This window comes from Salvelinus alpinus, chromosome 29 (assembly GCF_045679555.1).
Source record: "Salvelinus alpinus chromosome 29, SLU_Salpinus.1, whole genome shotgun sequence".
NCBI classification, from domain to species: domain Eukaryota; kingdom Metazoa; phylum Chordata; class Actinopteri; order Salmoniformes; family Salmonidae; genus Salvelinus; species Salvelinus alpinus.
In genome coordinates, this window is record NC_092114.1 from 23,703,202 (window position 1) to 23,728,929 (window position 25,728).

Here is a 25,728-nt window from a genome sequence, read left to right on the forward strand (position 1 = left end):
CCTAAAAGGTCGATAATATATCTGTGGAAGTGATGGATCGATACAATGATGTCAAGATTCTTCTGAAAACCTGGGAGCAGTCATTTGTTCAAGAACATCAAAGAAAGCCCAACAAGGTAGCTAGCTATGTAGCTAGTTATCTATTCAATTTCTGTATCATGCATTACTCGGAGACTACAGTAACTAACATATTGTCTTTCCATACCCTGCAGCCAGACAGCCATACCCTGTAGCTGGAGCTGCCGACAGCCATACCCTGCAACTGGTGCTGCAGACAGCCATACCCTGCAGCTGGTGCTGCAGACAGCCATACCCTGCAGCTAGTGCTGCAGACAGCCATACCCTGCAGCTGGTGCTGCAGACAGCCATACCCTGCAGCTGGTGCTGCAGACAGCCATACCCTGCAGCTGGTGCAGCAGACAGCCATACCCTGCAGCTGGTGCTGCAGACAGCCATACCCTGCAGCTGGTGCAGCAGACAGCCATACCCTGCAGCTGGTGCTGCAGACAGCCATACCCTGCAGCTGGTGCTGCAGACAGCCATACCCTGCAGCTGGAGCTGCAGACAGCCATACCCTGTTATCCCCTCTGCCAAAGCCAGCCTACACATGTCAAGACCCCCTGGCCTCCAATGCAGACAGGGACAGAACACCCAGACCAGCTACCGGAGGAGCCCTTTGAGCCCCTAACAGCCTTCACGCCCTCCAAGCTATGGTCTCCTGCAGCGGGGGCATCCTCATCATACAGACAGGCAGGCAGCAGGGCCCAGCAGCTCAGACAGACCTTCACCAAGAGGCTGACCTCTGTAGACAGCAGCTGGCTGGAGAGATGTCAGGTGTTTGATGAGGTGGATGACGCAGAGAAGACGGTTGTGGATCATTTGTTTCTTGCCGCCAAAAGGGGAGGTGCTGGCAAGGGAGAGATCGCAGGACGTTCCGCCAGTTCCTTTGTCACACCTTCCAGGCAGAACGAAGGAACCACTCTCCTGGGGGAGAGGGCTTCCAAGAGTACCATGCCACAGGATCTGCCTTCTCCTGACGAGCACCAGCCCCAGATTGGTGGTGGCGTAACGTCTGCAGCAGACCCAGCCAGTCTGTGGCCCGCTGGACAACGCTCCTCATTAGGGTCTGGCTCTGGAGGAGGAGAGGATGGAGAAACCAGATCAGGTCTCAAAGGACAGGCAGAGGGCGGTATGATAGAAAAGACCGCCGTCGGCGCCACCACTGCCAAGAAATCTCGAGTGAGGGCCAGAAAGGGCCGGGGAGGAGGGGATGTGGAGGAGGCAAGAGTGTTAACGCAGCCACCGCAGGCCGAAGGTGATGAGCTCGGACTGGAGAAGAAGGGTACAAAGAAAAGAGGTGGAAAAAGACAAAGGAATCCTGACACAGATGGAGAGAACCTTGCAGGCACGGAGAAAGAGGAGTGGGTGGTGAAAAAGAGGAGAAGGACAGATAATGCCCCCCAAGCGAGGAAGAAGGCTAAGACAGGTGATGGAGACGTCAGCAACCAGGAGGATGGTGATGTCACAGAGAAGGAAGTGGTGAAGCAGAAACCAAGGGTTCCACAGGAGAACCTCCTAGGAGAGGTGGATGAGGAAGACATCAAAGCTGCCAGGAACAGAGGGAGCAACACTATGAGACCTAAGTGGGTTATACTCTATATTACCCTTAGACTACTAATATATTTCAACAAACAATATTATTTATATTTACAAATTGACCTATGCACTTGTGAGAGCCCCTTTTAAATACATATTCCTCATTGACTGTAATTGTCATATAACTGGACCTTAAGTCTACAAATGTAATTGTTTTGTATTAATGTGATTTTTCTGTTGCTCCATTCATCTATCCAGAGCCACCAAGAACTCGGACGGTAACTTTGTGAAGATCAACCTGAAAAAGCAGTCTCACGTCAAAGTTGAACAGCATACTGTCCCTGCCTAGGAAGACAGTATGTATATATGAAATCAGCATATAGCAGCATTTGTCCTGTTTTCTCTCTGTTTCAGTTGACCATGGATAAGTTCCAGCTAAAGGGGGAGAGGTTTGGAGGGCCAGACTCAAGGTTTAGAGGGGGCTTCAGCAGAAGATGCAGAGGAGGGTTTAGAGGCAGCTTCGGAGGGTTCAAACGTCCAGGTGACAGCTGCTTCAAGTGTGGAAGCACAGGACACTGGGCTATGAACTGCAAGGGCAGAGGTGAGAGGTCACAGGACACTGGGCTATGAACTGCAAGGGCAGAGGTGAGAGGTCACAGGACACTGGGCTATGAACTGCACGGGCAGAGGTGAGAGGTCACAGGACACTGGGCTATGAACTGCAAGGGCAGAGGTGAGAGGTCAGGACACTGGGCTATGAACTGCAAGGGCAGAGGTGAGAGGTCACAGGACATACAGTACACGGTCGTGTGACGACTGAAGAATGCTGTAACAACTCACTATAAGCCGTGGTACCAAAATTAGCTTGTTTAGATGATTGGTTCCTCAGAAACTAGTCTCATTTACCACGTCATGCTTATCTTTACTAAGTTGATATATAAAATACTGTGCGACCCGGTTTTCTTTGATGCACCTGAGGTCTGTTGGTCAGGTGCAACATTACAGAACATTCAGATAGAAATGTATTTTGTTCAACAGATCTGATTCTCTGTCCTATACAATAGTAATTTCAGCTCTCTACATTACATTTCTGTCTGCAACATTTTGTAAGTTTCTCCCTATTGAATACATCCCTGTACCCTGTGAATGTTATATATTGACTGTTATATAACCCCTATTTAACCTTTTGTGTGCCCCTCCTGTTTCCAGTTGCAGCTCCAGTAGACAGTGCTGCAGCTGATGAGGCGTCTGCGGTTGAGGAGGGGCCCTCTGAGCTGCCAACCTTGGAGGAGGTTGCCCGGGCAACAGGAACTCTGCGTTCCCAGCCTCTGGGTATGTCATTGTCACCCTGTCTGGTGATGAGATTTACTTTAGTGAAAATGTTGAGGCAGATTCTCTTTCAATCTCAATCAAAATATTCCCAATGTACATACCAAATGGCACCCTATTCACTATATTGTGCACTACTTTTGACCTTATTCCTATTAGCCCTGCTCAAAAGTAGGGCTCTGTGAAGGGGATAGGGTGCTATTTGGGACACGCATACTTTGAAGCATTACAATAAGCTAAATAGACACTAACTTTGTAGAAATGTGACTGATTAGAATCCTCCTCATACACTCAGTAACTTTGTAGAAATGTGACTGATTAGAATCCTCCTCATACACTCAGTAACTTTGTAGAAACGTGACTGATTAGAATCCTCCTCATACACTCAGTAACTTTGTAGAAACGTGACTGATTAGAATCCTCCTCATACACTCAGTAACTTTGTAGAAATGTGACTGATTAGAATCCTCCTCATACACTCAGTAACTTTGTAGAAATGTGACTGATTAGAATCCTCCTCATACACTCAGTAACTTTGTAGGAATGTGACTGATTAGAATCCTCCCCATACACTCAGTAACTTTGTAGAAATGTGACTGATTAGAATCCTCCCCATACACTCAGTAACTTTGTAGAAATGTGACTGATTAGAATCCTCCTCATACACTCAGTAACTTTGTAGAAATGTGACTGATTAGAATCCTCCTCATACACTCAGTAACTTTGTAGAAATGTGACTGATTAGAATCCTCCTCATACACTCAGTAACTTTGTAGAAATGTGACTGATTAGAATCCTCCTCATACACTAAGTAACTTTGTAGAAATGTGACTGATTAGAATCCTCCTCATACACTCAGTAACTTTGTAGAAATGTGACTGATTAGAATCCTCCCCATACACTCAGTAACTTTGTAGAAATGTGACTGATTAGAATCCTCCTCATACACTCAGTAACTTTGTAGAAATGTGACTGATTAGAATCCTCCTCATACACTCAGTAACTTTGTTGATCCAGTTGATCCAGTTTATTGATAAGGGAGGTTCTAACCGTGTATCTGTCAGCTGTGAGTATTTCACACAAGTCTAACTCCCTTCAGTAGCCCAGAACATCTGTTTCACTAGTAGAAACAACAAATAAATAGAAACAATATAAAAACAACACACACTTTGGGTTACAATGGTCTGGTCCTGTGCCTGTGATGTTAAAAGCAGTCTTTTATGGTGAATCCCTCGGGCCCTGGCACAGTGTCTACCCAGCACAACAGAGTGGAAACCACCCGTCTTTCCACTCTCTGTAATACATCTCCACTCTCCACATGTCTGAACGCAGGCCCCAGACATCCCAACTGGAGATAAAACCACAACTCCAAACTCAAGCGGCTATTTATTTTAGCTGGATACAGTCTGTACTGTAAGGGATCGGAGCCCGCAAGATGTGTCTAGCATGGACTTAAGGGGGAAAAATGTCACTGGTAAGACCAATCACGGAGGGTCCCCACGGAACGCTCAACACTCATTTTCATAGCACGCTATGTGTTCCAAATGGCACCCTGTTCCCTATATAGTGCACTACTTTTGACCAGGGCCCATAGGGAAACCCATAGAGTTCTGGTCAGAAGTAGTGCACTATGTAGGGAATAGGGTGCCATTTTTTTAAGCACATAGAGTGAAATGCAGCCCCACACACAGACGATGTCCAGCAAACGTCGGAGTGATTGTGCAGGCAGAAACAGAGGCCCCTCTAAACCAAGACGGAACAGGCAGACCTACGGTTTAAAACTAGATGAGCATAACAGCTCCTCCACTGTCTGGCAAAGCAATGATGTCATGCTACTAAACTAACCTGCATGCCAAAAGGTCAAAGAGCTCATGCTTGCCCCCCTGCAATTCTCTCACTCCGGTTACTTCCTCCCAGTTCCCTGCCCATAACAACAACTGATTTAGGCTCAGTTTCTCCCGACTCCAATACAAACCTCAGTCATAACAAACTCGACACCAAAGCTGACCCCTAGACCAGTGGTGGAATTAGGTCATTACAGCTCTGTACGTGAGGTCCCTATGTTGTTGGATACGTCCCAAATGACACCCTATTCCCTTTATAGTACACCCTATTCCCTTTATAGTACACCCTATTCTCTTTATAGTACACCCTAGTCCCTTTATAGTACACCCTATTACCTGTATAGTACACCTTATTCCCTTTATAGTACACCCTATTCCCTGTATAGTACACTTTATTCTCTTTATAGTACACCCTATTCTCTTTATAGTACACTTTATTCTCTGTATAGTACACCCTATTCTCTTTATAGTGCACCCTATTCTCTTTATAGTACACCCTATTACCTGTATAGTACACTTTATTCCCTTTATAGTGCACCCTATTCTCGTTATAGTACACCCTATTACCTGTATAGTACACTTTATTCCCTTTATAGTACACCCTATTCTCTTTATAGTACTCTTTATAGTACACCCTATTATCTTTATAGTACACTTTATTCCCTTTATAGTGCACCCTATTCTCTTTATAGTACACTTTATTCTCTTTATAGTACACTTTCTCTTTATAGTACACCCTATTACCTGTATAGTACACTTTATTCCCTTTATAGTACACCCTATTCTCTTTATAGTACACCCTATTCTCTTTATAGTACTCTTTATTCCCTTTATAGTGCACCCTATTCTCTTTATAGTACTCTTTATAGTACACCCTATTCTCTTTATAGTACTCTTTATAGTACACCCTATTCTCTTTATAGTACACCCTATTATCTTTATAGTACACTTTATTCCCTTTATAGTACACTTTATTCCCTTTATAGTACACTTTATTCTCTTTATAGTACACTTTTCTCTTTATAGTACACCATATTACCTGTATAGTACACTTTATTCCCTTTATAGTGCACCCTATTCCCTTTATAGTATACTTTTTTCCCTTTATAGTATACTTTGTTCCCTGTATAGTACACCCTATTCCCTGTATAGTACACCCTATTCCCTTTGTAGTACTCCCTATTATTTTTATAATTGTAAAATAAAGGGAATAGGGTAACATTTGGGCCGAACCTGTCTATCTCTGTTACACAGTTGCGCCCCCCAGTGTTAAAGAGGAGAATGAGTGTCAGGGAGAGAAGCAGCGGGAGGATGGTGATGAGGTCTTGTTGAATGTGATCAGGCCAGACTCCGAACGCCCTCCCCCTCTGCCCCCCATGCAGCCCCTCTACCCCCTAGGGGAGGACGGCAAAGTGCAAGGTACCCTGTTTTTTTGTTTGTTTGTTGTAAATACAATTATTCAATTAATTGTTTCTAGGCCTAGTATCTGTAAAGCACAACTGCTTATGTAAAAAGAGCTTTATAAAATACATTTGATTTAGTTGATTGATTCAGCGAATCAAATATCTAGTACAGTAGGGTTTATATACCTATTTTCTTACTTTGTTTCTGCAGTGTCGTGTTCTGAAGTTTATGAAGCACTCAAAGACTTTGGGTACAAGTCTTTCAGACCAGGGCAGGAACAGGCCCTCATGAGAATTCTATCAGGTATGCAGGAAGAGGGTAAAACACAGTGAACAGAATTATACACTACTTAATTTACTACCTCAGTAAATTGATATTGTCGAGATAGAACAAGTGGTCGCTTCCTCACATACAGATTTGTGTTTGTTACAAGCATGATGCTCACTTTGTGTGTGTGTGTGTGTGTCCCTCTCCAGGTCTGTCCACTCGTGGTGGTCTCCACAGGCATGGGGAAGTCTCTGTGCTACCAGCTGCCTGCCTACCTCTATGCCCAGAGGTCCAACAGTATCACTCTTGTGGTATCACCACTGGTATCTCTTATGGACGATCAGGTAACATATCTGTCCCCTAGTTATACAACACATTATTGATATGGACACTGTCTTGTGAATGTCTCAATAAAGGTCATTGAATGAAATACTGACAGTAAATGATTTTGTCTCCTTAGCTATCTGGACTCCCATCCAAACTGAAAGCAGCTGCTATTCACTCCAATATGTCTAAAAAAACAGAGGGAGGCAGCCATTGAAAAGGTACTGACATCCAATTACAATCTGCCTAGTTAAACTATGCTCTATCTAGTCCTTAACATCGACTTCCTCTCTATTTTTACATAACGTTTATATATGTCAGACTTGAACTGAATTAAATATGCCACACGCTTTTATCCAAACCCGACTTACAGTCACGCTTGCTCTACCCATACCAACTGAGCTGTTGATCATGTTGATCTTGCATTAGGGTTCTATATCTCTCAGTGATGTCTTTTTGCTCATGCATAACCTGTCTGTGTGTGTCATCTGTCTGTGTGATGCCATGAAGCTGCTACGATAATGGTGTCAGTCATATTTGCATTGATGTTGGTGGTGATTTTCATAACAATAAAGTTTCCTGATTTGATTGTATATGCTTTGAGTATCTCTGTCTGTGTGTTCCCTCCAGGTTAAGGCAGGTGAGGTCCATGTCCTGCTCCTGTCCCCTGAGGCGTTGGTAGGTGGAGGTCACTCTGGCTTTGGCTGTCTGCCCCCAGCTGACCAGCTCCCCCCAGTGGCCTTTGCCTGTATTGACGAGGCCCACTGTGTCTCAGAGTGGTCCCACAACTTCAGGCCCTGCTACCTGCGTCTCTGCAAGGTGATCTGGTCATTGACCACCCAATATATGATAAACAGCAACTGTCAAGCAGAAGCTCTGTTCTTTCCACTTAGGTTCCATGTCTGCAAATGAACCATTGTAACTCACTGTCAGGAATCCCTAAATCCACTTTCAACTCACAAAACAAGCAAATGAGCAAATGTTATGTCATCTCTTCTCTCATATATAGAACCGCCAATGGCCTCTTTGTTTATAAAACATTTATTAACTCGTTTAAAATTAATATAATAACTCAATGTTTTTTACATCCTTTCCTAAATTAGGAGCATGTCTCTTACCATTATAGCTGTACATGGTTACACACATACAGTAAATGCCATTCTTCCCTTCAGTGTTGAAGTGCACTCTTAGTGTATGTTCAGTCTCCTAGGTGTTGAGGGACCGTCCAGGTCATCTGTACACCGCTAGACGATATTAGCCTGCTGAGCTAAAGCCTAGGCATTACTGTCTTCAGTAAGGCCAGTCTTCAGGTCTCAGGTAGGTTTTTAACTGAACCACCTCTGTTCCATCTCCTAGGTGTTGGGGACCGTCTGGGCGTGCGTTGTCTGACTGCCACCGCCACCCTGTCCACAGCACTGGACATCGCTCAACACCTGGACATCACTGACCAGGACGGTATCGCTGTCCGCTCGGCCGCCGTGCCTGACAACCTGCAGCTGTCTGTCTCCATGGACCGAGACAAGGACCAGGTAGGATAGCAACACACACACACATACACACATACATACATACATACATACATACATACATACATACATACATACAATTGAGGTTAGGGGGTGTGTTGACATGCAAATACTTGTATTCGTAATCGTATCCATAAATTGACAGTTGATAGTCGGATCAAATGATACTTGTAATTGTAAAAAAAAAACTACGTGTTTTAATATTCCTAAATAGATGTTGGCAAAATACCTCCCTGCACATTCTCACTGCAAAAAAGCTGCAGATTAGTAGCAGCGAGCGGAGGGGTGTGTGTCTGTGTCCTCAACTTCCAGCGGGCAGCCAAGTTTGCTGTTACTTAGTCAGAATGCTTGCCAACGTTTCATATTTTTTCCCTAACCTTTCCCCACTTGTTAGATATTATGCTCATTGATAAATTGATTGCAAACCGCCCTTACGGTGTGATTAATCATAGTAGGTTGCAGCAGCAATCTAAATGATCAGACCAGAAACATCATTCTTAATTTTCTAAATCGTTCAGTGGGGTCTTTCTCATGATCATGTGAAATTATGAAGTGAGTGGACGGAGAAATACAGATTCACTCTATCCAATCAGAGCAGCAGGATCAATGTACAGCCCGCCCTCCTCTTTACCGACAAGCAAATTAGCATGCACATGACTGGCTCTATTTTTGTCATTTTTACCCCCTTTTTTCATGATATCTAATTGGTAGTTACAGTCTTGTCCCATCGCTGCAACTCCCGTACGGACTCGGGAGAGGCAAAGGTCGAGAGCCGCGCGTCCTCCGAAACATGACCCTGCCAAGCCAGCCGCACCAATGTGTTGGAGGAAACGCCGTACAACTGGCGACTGTGTCAGAGTGCATGCGCCCCGGCCCACCACAAGGAGTCTCTAGAGTGCGATGGGACAAGAACATCCCGGCCAGCCAAACCCTCCCCTAACCCGGATGACACTGGGCCAATTGTGCAGCACCTCATGGGTCTCCTGGTTGTGGCCGGCTGCGACACAGCCTGGGATCGAACCCGGGTGACGCCTTTTGCACTGCCATGCAGTGCCTTAGACCGCTGCGCCACTCGGGAGGCCCGACTGACTCAAGGACAGTACGTATAGTTTAGAAACTGTGACTGACTGACATGAGAAACATGCTTGGATTATGGATAATTACAAAAAATACTTGTATCATAATCGTATCCAGAAAATTTCCCATATCCTGACGATACTCGTTTTGTCTGACTACTCTGCACACCCTTAGTTGAGGAGGTGTGTAGTGAAACATTCAGAATGTTCAGAACCTAGAACTGTAATAGATAGATCTGACACCATTCACTATTTTACATCAGAACTGTATTGTAGAACAGATACTCAAATTCAATCAATCAAATGTATTTATTAAGCCCTTCTTACATCAGCTGATGTCACAAAGTGCTGTACAGAAACCCATCCGAAAACCCCAAACAGCAAGCAATGCAGGTGTAGAAGCACGGTGGCTAGGAAAAACTCCCTAGAAAGGCCAGCACCTAGGAAGAAACCTAGAGAGGAACCAGGCTGTGAGGGGTGGCCGGTTCTCTGGCTGTGCCGGGTGGAGATTATAACCGAACATGGCCAAGATGTTCAAATGTTCATAGATGACCAGCAGGGTCAAATAATAATAATCACAGTGGTTGTTGAAGGTGCAACAGGTCAGCACCTCATGAGTAGTGGTCAGTTGGCTTTTCATAGCCGATCATTAAGAGTATCTCTACCGCTCCTGCTGTCTCTAGAGAGTTGAAAACAGCAGGTCTGGGACAGGTAGCACGACCGGTGAACAGGTCAGGGTTCCATAGCCGCAGGCAGAACAGTTGAAACTGGAGCAGCAGCACGGCCAGGTGGACTGGGGACAGCAAGGAGTCATCAGGCCAGGTAGTCCTGAGGCATCGTCCTAGGGCTCAGGTCCGAGAGAGAGAGAAAGAAAGAGAGAGAGAAAGAGAGAGCATACTTAAATTCACACAGGACACCGGATAAGACAGGAGAAATACTCCAGATATAACAGACTGACACTAGCCCCCCGACACATAAACTACTGCAGCATAAATACTGGAGGCTGAGACAGGAGGGGTCGGGAGACACTGTGGCCCCGTCCGACGATACCCCCGGACAGGGCCAAACAGGCAGGATATAACCCCACCCACTTTGCCAAGCACAGCCCCCACACCACTAGAGGGATATCTTCAACCACCAACTTACCATCCTGAGACAAGGTCGAGTATAGCCCACAAAGATCCCCGCCACGGCACAACACAAGGGGGGGCGCCAACCCGGACAGGAAGATCACGTCAGTGACTCAACCCACTCAAGTGACGCGCCCCTCCTAGGGACGGCATGGAAGAGCACCAGTAAGCCAGTGACTCAGCCCCTGTAATATGGTTAGAGGCAGAGAAAGGGGAACCGGCAAGGCAGACAGCAAGGGCAGTTCGTTGCTCCAGTGCCTTTCCGTTCACCTTCACACTCCTGGGCCAGACTACACTCAATCATAGCACCTACGGAAGAGATGAGTCTTCAATAAAGACTTAAAGGTTGAGACCGTATATCTGCGACATTTGCGAGTGTGTATGCTGTGCAGACCAGGATGCAAATATTATGTGTTTTCTTCCAAAGACTTGGATCATTTGATTGAGTCTGCCTGGATGGAGTTTTCAATTTGGGACTATGTCATCGCTCATCCGTTCCTTAGGCCAGGCAAGCCCAATCAAGCAGAGCTAAACTATTTGAAAGAAAACTAATAGGGGGCGTTCATAAATTCACTGTCTACTCCGATTTCAGAGCACTCTCGTCTGAGTGTACCAGAGCGCAGAATAACTGATGAATTTACTAACGCTCAACACCCGTTAAATATGGCCGGTGCCAGTAAACGTCGGCAAAAAATATTGCCAGCAGCACAGTTTGTCGCCAACACTCTGGATAACATGAAAACAGCCTAACCAGCACTGCTAGGGCGAGTAAATGGTCAGAGTGAGGTGAGTTCATTTTTTGTCTGGAAGTAGCTAGCAAGCTAGCCAACTTTAGCCAGTTAGCTGGATGCTTGAGGTCAGAACGCTTGGATCAACCCTACTCCTCTGCCAGAGCATCCAGTTTCCCCCCTGAGAGCGAAACGCTCGATTTTTGAACTGACAATCTGACAACGCTCTAAATTTACGAACGCCCAGAGCGCACTCAGGCACTCCAAAGTGAATTTACGAACAAACGCATGGTATCAGGATCGTTGCACTTGCGCCTAAAAACAGATGAAAAGGTATGAGCACATGGCGAGTTGTAATTTATAGCAAAAAATAAATGCTGCTGGAGCTATTTTAAAAGTATTTCTGCCGTTTTGTTTCATAACTGGTCGCTAATTACACAAAGAACTATGTGGAGTCCCATATATGTCTTATGTATCTTTATGTAGTGTTGTGGTGTCTCTCTTGTCGTGATTTGTTTTTAGACCTAGATTTGTATTTATTTTATTTTAATCCCAGCCCCCGTACCCGCAGGTGGCCTTTTGGTAGGCCGTCATTGTAAATAATCATTTGTTATTTTCTGTCTTCCCTAGTTAAATAAAATAAAAAATATATATCCCAACTCGCACACAGCAATAGTGAGTGAATTGCTGAAAGATGAATTTATAGAAGCGCACAGACATAGAAGTTTTGTAGACTTTCGGGTAAATTCAACAAAGTGTGACTTTGTCCCGTGTTTCTTGGTTATGTACATAGTTTTGTTCACACGCTAGGTTGTTTTTCTATGTTCATTTGAGCTTGCTCAACTGCTAGCAAAGAGACATAGGAGAATCTCATCTCTCACAGACGGTCATGTCTTGAATGGATATATTTTCTAGTCAAAACCCTCACAGACCAATGCTGCGTTCAAAACAATTGGAAACTCGGAAATTTTCGACTTGACGACTCCAGTGCGTTCAAGACAACTGGGAACTCGGAAATCTCCGACTTGACGACTTCAGTGCGTTCAAGACAACTGGGAACTCGGAAATCTCTGACTTGACGACTCCAGTGCGTTCAAGACAACTGGGAACTCGGAAATCTCAGACTTGACGACTTCAGTGCGTTCAAGACAACTGGGAACTTGGGAATCTCCGACTTGACGACTCCAGTGTGTTCAAGACAACTGGGAACTTGGAAATCTCCGACTTGACGACTCCAGTGCGTTCAAGACAACTGGGAACTTGGAAATCTCCGACTTGACAACTCCAGTGCGTTTAAGACAACTGGGTACTCGGGGGGGAAAAGGCGAGCTCCTGACTTGGAACTGGGAATTCCAAGTCAGAAAGTTGTGCATCTTTCTAGAGTGCTGACTTTACGACCTGAAGATCACTGACATCATGATTTTCCCGAGCTCCCAATTGTCTTGAAAGCACCAAGACATGCGAGTTCCCCATACCATGGTAACCTCCCACCTTTTAAAGGGGAGGCTGAAAATGTGTCTCACCTAATTGTGCTTGATTGAGCATGGAACACTCCAAAAATCTTTTATTCATTAACTTTTTGTCATTTCTTATCATAAAAACAATCTTCCTCAAATACTTTCATTCTGCTCCTAAATGTCTTTGTGTGCTCTTAAATTTTTCAACTTAAATTTAAAAAATAATAATGTCAGCATAGAGCCCTGAGTATTTGAACCCAGGTTTGATGCTGCGTGGGCCTTTCCCCTGTCCAGGCCCTGGTGTCTCTGCTGAAGGGAGAGAGATTCGGGTCTCTGGAGTCCGTCATCGTCTACTGCACCAGGAGAGACGAGACGACCCGTATATCTGCCCTGCTCAGGACCTGCCTGCAGGGGGTGCTGTTGAAGGATTCTAACCGTACAGCCAGCCAGGAGGAAGATGACAACCCTATAGGTACCCAAAGCTTTCTTCTTCTTCCCTATCTATTTGCGTTTGGCTTGATGACAATAGGAGATTAGGAGTTTTGTAGCACTTGTACTCTGAGACGCTTTGTGAATACAGGCCCTGACCTCTCTCTCCTGTGTTTCCTCAGCCAGGAAGAAGATCCGTAAGCCTCTGAAGTGGATGGCTGAGTCCTACCACGCCAGCATGTTGTCATCCGAGCGCCGTCGTGTCCAGAACAACGTCATGTGTGGAGAGCTGCGCGTGGTGGTTGCCACGGTAGCCTTCGGCATGGGCCTGGACAAGTCAGACGAGTGCGGCATCGTGCACTACAACATGCCCAAGAGCTTTGAGAGCTACGTGCAGGAGATCGGGAGGGCAGGGAGAGACGGAGTACCGTCCCACTGTCATCTCTTCCTGGATCCTGAGGTGAGGTTTCTCAAGATTGTTATTTTTCTCTCTCTAGCTCTCCAGCTCTCTCTCTCTCTCTCTCATATTTTTTTGGTTGGATGTACAATATTTTAAACTTTTATTCAACATCACTGTAATCCTACATTCTTGTCTGCTGTGGTTGTAGGGAGGGGACCTGCGTGAGTTGCAGAGGCACATCTATGCAGATACGGTGGACTACTACACTGTGAAGAAGCTGGTGCAGAAGGTGTTCCCTCCCTGCAAGTGCAGACAGATCTACCAGAAGTAGCAGGATCTAGCCAGGGTAATGTTGGCATACTTATGTATTCTTTCCCCCTTCTCTCCATCTACACTCATTGGACATGAACAGCCTACGGTCATTATATGAACCCCAATTAAAGGTCCACTGCAGTCAAAAACCTGATTTATTTATTTATTTGTTTTTGTTGTTGTTGTTTTTCCCTGTGTTTTATATATATTTCCACACTATGAGGTTGGAATACTACTGTGAAATTGTGATGATAATGCCCTTTTTAGTATAAGAGCTGTTTGGAAAAAAAAACACCTGCAATTTCAGCCTGTTTTGGTGGGATGGAGTTTTGGCTTAGCTAAATTCTTCCTTGAGAAATTGCATTCACAGCAAGGTACTTAATTGTTACCCATAAATGATTAGATATTAAAATAGAAAGGGCTGCATTGGATCTTTAAGACATAAAAAAAAAGAAAAACTTGATTTAGAATTCATGTAATTTTTTATTTTAACAAGTTATATTGCACCATAGAATTAAATATAATTCCTTCATTGTAATGTAATTTGTCTCTGTGTAGGACATAAACCAAGCATATATTTTTGAGGAGTTGTTCTCATTTCTTTCACGCTGTCTTAGGCTCAGGAGGAGGTTGACGACTCCGAGATGATGGAACTGATGGACACCTGTGATGAGACCTCTGCTGCAGCACCGGAACAAACAAAGGAGACTAGTCAAAACACCCCTGTTGAGCAGTTGGAACAGGCCAAAGTCCCTACTGAGGACAAGGATGTACCAACTCTTCAACCATCGGAGGGGAAGCAGAAAGAACCACCAGAGTTGAGTGTTCCACTTCCCCGGAGAGGGGATGGCGAACAGGAAGTGGAAGAGGAGGAGGGGCCAGGGGGAGGTGATGATTGGTCCACGACTAGGGTGTGTCACATCCATGAGAGGGCCATCCCTATGCAGGACACTGTGGAAGCCCTGGACATCACTGAGGAAGGTGAGTACCTCACTATACCTAACACAGGACAGGTGAAATGTCTTGTCTGTTGTTTAATTCAATAAAACGGCCAATTGTGTGTCACTCAGATAATTGATTCAAGGATCAGAAAACAGTAAATATGTAATTAGAATGAAATCCCAGTTTAATTTATCTTTTTCTGTCAAGACCAGTGAGTCTCCCCACCTGCCCTTCAGACATCAGAGTAACAATGTAACTTGTAAGTCATTGTAAGTCAAAGACTGTCCCCTCTGTCTCTGTGTGTCTGTCAGGTTTGGAGACTCTGCTGTGCTACCTGGAGCTGCACCGTCAGCAGTAGGTAGAGCTGCTCCACCCCACCCTCTCCGTCTGTAAGATGGTCTGTTACAACGGCCCTCAGCAGCTCTGCAAACTCACCAAAGATGTAGGGCAACATCACAACACCCGGCTCATGTTCATTCATTAGGGCACACCGTATATATTTATTTTTAAACTGTGTGCATTTTCAGTTTGCAGAACCTCGACAAGTACTGCAAACTCACTCTGAACACCTGGCCAGTCTGTTACAGTAGACTGTTTACCTGTAAGAAACAAAGTCGTTTTGGATAGGTTGTGTTTGTGTACAGTATGTAGGTGTGTATTATTTGCTCATGTGATGTTTTTGTGGTCAAGTAAAGTCAGGTACATTTGTCATGTGGTTTGTTATTTTCATGTTCAGGCAATAGATTACTAATGTTTACCAGGTGCTTAAACCGCTTTGCTGTAGATAAGTAATGTTTATGGTGAGGGGTGTTGATGATGGGTGTGTGCCGTCTGATTGGCAGCTGCCTACCTGTTGCCGGGGTGTTGGCCCAGAAACGGATGGCAGGGGAGTGAGTGGAGGCCTATGATTCGCTGGACTTTGGCGTGGTGGAGGTGGCAGACACTATGGGCTGGCAGCTGGGTCTGGTGAAGAGAGGTCTCAGACAACTACAATGGGCCACAAACAGGTGTGTGTGTGTGTGTGTGTGTGTGTGTGTGTGTGTGTGTGTTTTATAGTTGAAAAAATGCTAACTACAGTGGAGCATAGTCAAAAATGTGTATCACACAATTGTGTGCACTGGTTATTAAAACGTGTGTTAATTAACCATAGTGAGTCACATTCTGCCTGAATGAGTGTTACATTTTGATAAAAATCCGTTCAAGATAAATAATTATACATCTATCTCCGTATCATATGTATCCTGTCTTGTGGAGTTGTCCAACCTATCCTTCATAGGGTATATCCTGTCTTCCAGGAGTCTTGGTGGAGTTCTCCAACCTGTCCTTCTACTTTCGTTCCTACGGTGACTTGACCCCGGACGAGATGGACCGAGTGTGTGAGTTCCTGCATGGCAGAGTGGTGGCCCAGGAGAGCACCAAGCTGTACCAGCTCAAAGCCTGCTTCAAGGCCTTCCGCAGGTCAGCACTGCACTACACTATATACCACTATTAAGAACTCTAACCAGCACTAGGCTACACAAATATAGCACCAAATTGTATCATAGAGGAGCATCTAAAAGGTACTGAAGAGGCTCCTGGTTACCAGAGTTACATGGCCTGATAGGCCTGTTATTGGAGCTGTTAACCCAGTGGTGCTTGGAGTATGTTTAAAGACATTGATATTTCTAGATCAGTTTATGCTACTGTGCATCTTTTGGGTGATGTGTTTATTACTCTTTTTGCGTAGTGTTTTTGATAAGGTCACACTGTATGCCTCTCTGCAGTGTCGCATACAAGAGCTGCAGTTTCTGCACGGACGAGCTGGACGAGAGGCGAAGCCTGAAGCAGCAAGGGCTTCTGGGGGATTACTTTGACAAGAGGAGAGACCTGGACCTGAGCAGGAAGTTCCAGGGAGAGAAGGATGGAGAGGACGAGGAGGTGTTGATGAAATGCAAGGTTTGTTTCTCCTAAGATTCCGTGATGTTTTTTACTGGCTGTAAGTGAAGCTAATGCCTTGATCTAATACTAAACTTAAAGAAGTACCCTTACAAGTGAAAAAAATATGGCACATGGAAACCAAACGAGGGGGGTCCATGGTGGGATGGGCTGAGGGGTGGGATTACAGAGTTTATGTTCGGTAGTGTATTATTGTTATGTGATTGCTGTATAAGTACTGTGTATGTAAAATGTATGTATACAGTGGGGAGAACAAGTATTTGATACACTGCCGATTTTGCCGATTTTCCTACTTACAAAGCATGTAGAGGTCTGTAATTTTTATCATAGGTACACTTCAACTGTGAGAGACGGAATCTAAAACAAAAATCCAGAAAATCACATTGTATGATTTTTAAGTAATTCATTTGCATTTTATTGCATGACATAAGTATTTGATACATCAGAAAAGCAGAACTTAATATTTGGTACAGAATCCTTTGTTTGCAATTACAGAGATCATACATTTCCTGTAGTTCTTGACCAGGTTTGCACACACTGCAGCAGGGATTTTGGCCCACTCCTCCATACAGACCTTCTCCAGATCCTTCAGGTTTCGGGGCTGTCGCTGGGCAATACGGACTTTCAGCTCCCTCCAAAGATTTTCTATTGGGTTCAGGTCTGGAGACTGGCTAGGCCACTCCAGGACCTTGAGATACTTCTTACGGAGCCACTCCTTAGTTGCCCTGGCTGTGTGTTTCGGGTCGTTGTCATGCTGGAAGACCCAGCCACGACCCATCATCAATGCTCTTACTGAGGGAAGGAGGTTGTTGGCTAAGATCTCGCAATACATGGCCCCATCCATCCTCCCCTCGATACGGTGCAGTCGTCCTGTCCCCTTTGCAGAAAAGCATCCCCAAAGAATGATGTTTCCACCTCCATGCTTCACGGTTGGGATGGTGTTCTTGGGGTTGTACTCATCCTTCTTCTTCCTCCAAACACGGCGAGTGGAGTTTAGACCAAAAAGCTCTATTTTTGAATCATCAGACCACATGACCTTCTCCCATTCCTCCTCTGGATCATCCAGATGGTCATTGGCAAACTTCAGACGGGCCTGGACATGCGCCTGCTTGAGCAGGGGGACCTTGTGTGCGCTGCAGGATTTTAATCCATGACGGCGTAGTGTGTTACTAATGGTTTTCTTTGAGACTGTGGTCCCAGCTCTCTTCAGGTCATTGACCAGGTCCTGCCGTGTAGTTCTGGGCTGATCCCTCACCTTCCTCATGATCATTGATGCCCCACGAGGTGAGATCTTGCATGGAGCCCCAGACCGAGGGTGATTGACCATCATCTTGAACTTCTTCTATTTTCTTCTATTTTCTAATAATTGCGCCAACAGTTGTTGCCTTCTCACCAAGCTGCTTGCCTATTGTCCTGTAGCCCATCCCAGCCTTGTGCAGGTCTACAATTTTATCCCTGATGTCCTTACACAGCTCTCTGGTCTTGGCCATTGTGGAGAGGTTGGAGTCTGTTTGATTGAGTGTGTGGACAGGTGTCTTTTATACAGGTAACGAGTTCAAACAGGTGCAGTTAATACAGGTAATGAGTGGAGAACAGGAGGGCTTCTTAAAGAAAAACTAACAGGTCTGTGAGAGCCGGAATTCTTACTGGTTGGTAGGTGATCAAATACTTATGTCATGCAATAAAATGCAAATTAATTACTTAAAAATCATACAATGTGATTTTCTGGATTTTTGTTTTAGATTCCGTCTCTCACAGTTGAAGTGTACCTATGATAAAAAATGACAGACCTCTACATGCTTTGTAAGTAGGAAAACCTGCAAAATCGGCAGTGTATCAAATACTTGTTCTCCCCACTGTAGCAGAAAATCCGAAGAGGGGTGTCGGTGGATGGGTTAATTAAAAAAATGTAAATATTTTTTTTTTACCCTGATAATAACCTAATAGAGATAAATCTGGGCCATTGCATTTTTAGAGTAACGTAGTTAGTTTAGAATATTTTTAACACTTTATATTGTATATCCTCTACTTTAAATTAGTTTATTATATACTTTTTTTATTATGTATAATTGTTTTGTTTTTACTGTATCTATACCACAGAAGGCTGATGAGGGGAGGACAGCTCATTTTAATGGAAAACATGTGTTTGATTTACAGTGCATTCAGAAAGTATTCAGACCCCTTGACTTTTTCCACATTTTGTTATATTACAGCCTTATTGTAAAATGGATGAAATAAGACATTTTCCTCATCAATCTACACACAATACCCCATAATGACAAAATGAAAACAGGTTTTCAGACATTTTGGCATATTTATCAAATTTAAAAAATAAAAAACAGAAATACCTTATTCAGACCCTTTGTTATGAGACTTGAAATTGAGCTCAGGGGCATCCTGTTTCCATTGATTATCCTTGAGATGTTTCTACAACTTGAATGGAGTCCACCTGTGGTAAATTCAATTGATTGGACAAGATTTGGAAAGGCTCACACCTGTCTATATAAGGTCTCACAGCTGACAGTGCATGTCAGAGCAAAAACCAAGCCATGAGGTCGAAGGTATTGTCTGTAGAGCTCCAAGACAGGATTGTGCCGAGGCACAGATCTGAGGAAGTGTACCAAAAAATGTCTGCAGCATTGAAGTTCCCCAAGAACACATTGGCCACATTGGCCAGTTTGGAACCACCAAGACTCTTCCAAGAGCTGGCCGCCTGGCCAAACTGAGCAATCGGGGGAGGTGATGGTCACTCTGACAGCGCTCCAGAGTTCCTCTGTGGAGATGGGAGAACCTTCCAGAAGGACAACCATCTATGCAGCACTCCACCAATCAGGCCTTTATGGTAGAGTGGCCAGACAGAAGCCACTCCTCAGTAAAAGGCACATGACAGCCCACTTGGAGTTTGCCAAAAGGCACTTAAAGACTCTCAGACCATGAGAAACAAGATTCTCTGGTCTGACGAAACCAAGATTGAACACTTTTTTGCCTGAATGCCAAGCGTCACGTCTGGAGGAAACCTGGCACCATCCCTACGGTAATGCATGGTGGTGGCAGCATCATGCTGTGGGGATGTTTTTCAGAGGCAGGGACTGTGAGACTTGTCAGGATCGAGGGAAAGATGAATGGAGCAAAGTGATGAAAACCTGCTCCAGAGCACTGAGGACCTCAGACTGAGGCGAAGGTTCACCTTCCAACATGAAAAGGATCCTAAGCAAACAGCCAAGACAACACAGGTGTGGCTTCGGCACAAGTCTCTGAATGTCCTTGAGTGGCCCAGCCAGAGCCCGGACTTGAACCTGATCTAACATCTCTGGAGAGACCTGAAAATAGCTGTGCAGCGACGCTCCCATCCAACCTGACAGAGCTTGAGAGGATCTGTGGAGAAGAATGGGATAAACTCCCCAAATACAGGTGTGCCAAGCTGGTAGCGTCATACCCAAGAAGACTCAAGGCTGTAAACGCTGCCAAAGGTGCTTCAACAAATTACTGAATAAAGGGTCTGAATACTTATGTAAATGTGATGTTTCTGTTTTTTATTTGTAATACATTTGCGAACATTTCTATAAACCTGTTTTTGCTTTGTCATTATGGGGTATTGTGTGTAGATTGGTGAAGGGGAGAAATGATTTAATCCATTTTAGAATAAGGCTGTAACTTAACAAAATGTGGAAAAAGTCAAGGGGTCTGAATACTTTCTGAATGCACTGTATATGATACCATTCCACTCATTCTGCTCCAGCCATTACCACGTGCCTGTCCTCCCCAATTAAGGTGCCTCCAACATCCTGTGATCTATACTGTATGTAGATTACGTAAATTACTTGGTCTAAATTCTGTCTGTATGTTCTGTACATTTTTGTCCAAACCAGGTCAAACTCCTGGTATGTAAGTGATTCAGATTTGGATGTTTTTTTTTTGTGTGTTTTTTTAGATGATGGACTGGGAGGCTCAGATCAGAGCGGATATCCAGAGTTTCCTGGGCAACCACATTGATGAGAAGCTCTCTGGCAGAGCTGTCGCTAGAATATTCCATGGAATTGGTAAGTTTTCCCATTTTTATTATTCTCTATATGACGAGGGTCACAAAGGAGGGGAAATGCTAAGTTCCCATACATTCCCATGGAAGGTTTCCCACTTTGAAAACTCCCAGAACTACTTCCGGGTATTGTGGTATGTTGGCTCCTTGTCACTAGGGGGGGTGGCTTATTTAGTGCCATGTGTTTGAACTGTATGGACGCAGTCGTGCTGATCAGTTTCATGCAGTCGGTGATTATCGTTCATCACCACTGATTATTGACTTTCAATATGGGGCAAAAAATTGTCTGGCTTGCGCCTACATGATCTAAGGTTATGCAGTTCTTGATGCAGTTGACTGCAAGTCGCTGCACCCTGCAACCACTGCATGCATTGTGGGAATCACTATTGTCAACCAGTAATTAATGCTTTTGCTTGACCCACACAAACTTGACCAAAGACATGACTGAAACAGAAACCAACTTTTGGGCGGAGATTCATAGGTACAATAGTATAAGTTTAAGAGTATATAATGTGAGTTCTCTCTCTAACCAATTAATATTACACAAATGTTTTCAGTGTGACTGTGTGATACGGAGGTAGAGAAAAGTTTATTTAGAAAAATGTATGAACAATGGCAGCTATGTTGACACTGCCAAGTTGAAATAAACCTTGCTTTCGGAAAACCAATGCGTTTTCCAATGTTGGGTTGTGTCCAATGTTTGGTTGTCGCAGATGCACCTCCACTCGACTGCAATCATAGACATCAGTTTGTTTTAGTAATTCAATTGGAACACCCTCTATATTTTTTTTTTCTCAGGAAGTCCATGTTACTCAGCTCAGACCTTCGGCAGGGACCGGAGATACTGGAGAAAATACATCCAGTTTGATTTCAATGAAATCATCCGTTTTGCTATTCAGGAGATCGTTCGATTCAAGTGATCAAATAATAAAAAAATGTACTCTATGTAAAAAGTTGTTCGATCATTTTCTTACCTCAGCTGCTTCCATTAACATGCAATGTATTTATTGTAAATCATGTTTTGTGTGTTTTATGATATGAATGGCTGTTTTATGGTATGGTTTCTGTGTTTTGATGTTTGTTTGGTGTACTGTGCATTTCGTGTAATGTTGTTTCTATACCCATTTGAATAGACTTTATTTTTGTATGTCATGTAAGGGTGAGTGCTTGATGTTATTGAAACTTGCTCCTTGATCAAGGTACAAAAGGATTTCATTCAATGGTTGACTGTTTTCCAATATGGGTGTGCATTGCATAATTGTAGTATGTAATACATGAAGTCCAGGTGTGTCAGAGTAGTTCCTTTATTGTTTCCTGATATGGATCCAAACTCATTGGCTCATGCCCTGTGGAGAAAAACACATTCAACCCTGTGAGACACAACATTGCACAAATGCAACGTTTCCTAAATTGCATCCTATACAGTTCCTAAACAAATATCATGTGAAACACTACATCGTGCATTTCCTTAGATGCACACGTGTCTCTTAGTGGTATGTGTTGTGTGTCAGTATGATTTATTGTGGCATCGGTAGCCTCTGAAACATTAGAAATCTGTACATTAGTCTTACACCACACTGGTTCCCTACACAAGCATGTTGTTGGCCATCCATGCAAATAAATGACTTAAAATATTTGTTCCTGTCTTCTCGAAGATGTAGTGATTTATTTTGAAAAAATGTAATAATAATTGAGAAACAAACATTCTGAGCTCGAGGTAATTGTTGCAAACCTCAGACAGAACCACATTCTTACACGTAAATTGATAGAGAAGTTAAAGAAATTGTTTCCCTTCCAAATTCTGTAAATCTGGACAACCAAGTACTTAATAGAGAGTAATGTTGATGCCCCCTCCACACATCAAAAGAACAGGTGTGTGTGTTTGTGTGTATATATATATATAAATAAAAAGTGTGGTTTATGAGGTCAGAATACTTCCATTGACGACCATTCATTTTATTAAATAGGATAGGATGTTATCTCTCCAAATGAAGCCTGAAAGGACAACCAAATATTACTTAAAGTAAGTTAATGTTCTCCATACAACCCACAAAATAGTTTATCCTTTGAAGAAAATGTTGATAGCGAAATACTAAAATGTAGACTGGTGAAGTTGATTCATTTAGTCGATTTCAGACAAAATATGACTTCATTTCAAATGTACATGTGTATACCACTAGAACATATGTCCCATCACTTGTCAATGATTTTGATACATTTTGCTGTGATTTCCATAACATTTCAGTTTTCTTTCCACAAATGTTTCCTACCATTGAAGCACAATGTTGCATTTTTGCAATGTTTCCAGAATATTGTACTACACATTTGAGAAAACTGATTATTTTCATAATCAGAGGCCTAATACAAGTATTTATGAAGGGTAGTAACATTAATTCCTCATTTGGATCTATGCTTGGGTCTCACAGGGTTAAGGAAATGGATGGCTGGAATGAGGAAGTTAAAATACCATCCTACAAATGTGACTCTCCCATTGTATAAACATTGGTTTATATATTCAAGATATTATATGTATTATATGTATATTATATGTATTCAAGATTACTCTTATTTGATTTTGAAGCGTCTGCGCCAGGAATTTATTTGACTAAGCCGGTCAATGTTGATAACCTAGTCTAGAACCCATGTTTTATTATCTTTGAACTGAAATATAAACACATTTTTAACTTAAGGAACAAGGTCAAATAAAACTGATGATTAACTCAAATCACACAGTAATCACACAGGGTCACACAGTATTTCCAGTATTGCACCTTTGTTGCTGCAGAATGGTACAGTATAAGTGTGAAACTGTTATGAGATGGAATAATGCTACGTTGGACCTAAACCCCGTCACACTCAACTCTTCAACTTAGAGTTGTGAAAATGTATTTTGGGCTCTACAGTATCTTGAAGCACCCCTGATGTTGCTGCAGTTATGGAGGCTGTGTGTTGGTCATGTCTGTCTTCTCAGGGTCAGAGTGAAAATGCTGACTGACTCCACAGAGAGCAGTGTCACTTTACTTTAAGTAGCAGATAGTATGACTTCTCTGTCTGTAAGTGGTGATGGTGACCACAAAGTGAGGACATTCTGAGTAACGTCTGCTGGATGAAATGACTGCAGTGCAGTCTAACTATCAGTTCAGAACAACCTCAGCTCTACATTACTGTAATATAGCTACTGCTGACTTAGGTTTCTGCCAACATGTCTGTAACAGTCTTGAAGGAAGACTTCTGCACAGATAATGTGAACATAACACAATCAATAGACTACAGCTGTTTATCAGATGGTGTATGTAGAGAAAAAAAATATTTTGTCTTTGTTATCTGATTATTTGGGGAAATACGGTGCCTTTCAGAAAGTATTCACATCCCTTGGCTTTTACCACATTTTGTTGTGTTACAACCTGAATATAAAATTAATTTAAATATATTTTTTAAATTGTCACTAGCCAACACACAATACTCCATAATGTAAAAGTGAAATTATGTTTTTAGACATTTTTACAAATGAAAGCTGAAATGTCTTGAGTCAGTAAGTATAAGTATGTATAAGTATAAGTATGTCAAGCCTAAATAAGTTCAGGGGTAAAAATGTGTTTAACAAGTCACATAAGTTGCATGGACTCACTCTGTGTCCAATAATAGTGTTTAACATGATTTTTGAATGACTACTTCATCTCTGTACCCCACACATGCAATTATCTGTAAGGTCCCTCAGTCGAGCAGTGAATTTCAAACACAGATTCAACCACAAAGATCAGGGAGGTTTTCCAATGTCTCGCAAAGAAGGGCACATATTGGTAGATGGGTAAAAAAAATCTGACTGACTATCCCTTTGATTATGGTGAAGTTATTAATTACACTTTGGATGACGTATCAATACACAGAGTCACTACAAAGATACAGGCGTCCTTCCTAACTCGTTGCCAGAGAGGAAGGACACCGCTCAGGGATTTCACCATGAGGCTAATGGTAACTTTAAAACAGTTACAGAGTTTACTGACTGTGACAGGAGAAAACTGATGGATCAACAACATTGTAGTTACTCCACAATAGTAACCTAATTGACAGAGTTAAAATAAGGAAGCCTGTACAGAATTAAAATATTCTAAAACATGCATCCTGGTTGCAACAAGGCACTAAATAAATACTGCAAAAAATGTGGCAAAGGAATTCACTTTTTGTCCTGAATACAATGTGTTATGTTTGGGGCAAATCCAATACAACACATTACTGAGTACCACTCCATATTTTCAAGCATAGTAGTGGCTGCATCATGTCATGGGTATGCTTGTAATCGTTAAGGACTGGCGGGTTTTACAGGATAAAAAGAAAATGAATGGAGCTAAGCACAGGCAAAATCCTAGAGGAAAACCTGGTTCAGCCTGCTTTCCACCAGAAACTGGGAGATGAATTCACCTTTCAGCAGCACAATAACCTAAAATACAAGGCCAAATCTACACTGGAGTTGCTTACCAAGAAGACAGTGAATTTTCCTAAGTGGCTGAGTTACAGTTTTGACTTGAATCTACGGCAAGAACTGAAAATGGTTATCAAGCAATGATCAACAACCAATTTGACAGAGCTTGAAGAATTTTGAGAAGAATTTTGGGCAAATGTTGCACAATCCAGGTGTGGAAAGCTCTTAAAGATTTAGCCAGAAGAAGAATTTAATTTTCAACACATTTGCTAAAATGTCTAAAAGCATGTTTTCACTTTGTTATTATGGGGTATTGTGTGTAGATGAATGAGCAAAATGAATTATTACATTTTGAATTCAGGCTGTAACACAACAAAATGTGCAATAAGTCAAGGGGTATGAATACTTTCTGAAGGCACTGTAGTCTATCAGTGATGACCTTTTGAGATTCAAATTGTGTAGCTGTAACTCAAGATAAGGTTTATTGTCTCTGTCGACTGTGCACTTTGTCAGGTAGCATGCATTCACTGAATGGGAAGCTAAACGAATTACCTATCCCTGGCAACCTTGTTG

At 43.1% G+C, this 25,728-nt stretch overlaps 1 pseudogene; it reads left to right on the plus strand.

Moving 5' to 3' along the window:
- Nucleotides 1-32: 32 nt before the first annotated feature.
- LOC139558889 (ATP-dependent DNA helicase Q4-like) lies at nt 33-22,371 on the plus strand (annotated as a pseudogene).
- Nucleotides 22,372-25,728: the final 3,357 nt, after the last annotated feature.